General features: G+C 38.3%; 1 protein-coding gene across 2 annotated transcripts in view; it reads right to left on the bottom strand.

The window, feature by feature from the left end:
• The window catches only part of radil (Ras association and DIL domains), a 22,506-nt gene that overhangs the window by 12,205 nt on the left and 9,849 nt on the right, over nt 1-452 (bottom strand). The gene's annotated exons all lie outside the window — the stretch shown is intronic.

Below are 452 nucleotides of genomic sequence, written 5' to 3'. Positions count from 1 at the left end.
ACACACACACACACACACACACACACACACACACACACACACACACAGCAATTAAGAGCTCATTAAACTTTTAGGATGTGCGTAGGAGAACCAAACTTCATGACGCTATCACTAACCTGCAGAAAGAAATACCACTATTACAAAGCCTAACACACTCAGACTGACGCGTGTTGATAATTACTTTGTGACTCACTGCACTGGATAAAGGCTTAACTCTATTTATAAGATGACCCCCCCCAACACCCATTTTAGGATAAAAAGTAGATAACCCTGAGAATAAAACACAGTAGGCTGTAAAATATTCTGGGTTTCCAGCAGGGATTTAAAACCGAGGCAGACCACCTCATCCTAATATCAAAAGTTTATACATTCTTCTAAAAACAAAAACATAAACCTTCAGGGCGAAAAAGAAGAGAAGCACACAGCGAATTCCATATATATATATATATATA

The sequence above is a fragment of the Anarrhichthys ocellatus genome, unplaced genomic scaffold, assembly GCF_004355925.1.
Source record: "Anarrhichthys ocellatus isolate YVR2014 unplaced genomic scaffold, GSC_Weel_1.0 scaffold28, whole genome shotgun sequence".
Taxonomy (NCBI): domain Eukaryota; kingdom Metazoa; phylum Chordata; class Actinopteri; order Perciformes; family Anarhichadidae; genus Anarrhichthys; species Anarrhichthys ocellatus.
Note: the sequence above shows the minus strand (reverse complement) of the source record. Positions and strands in the feature narration are given on the sequence as shown.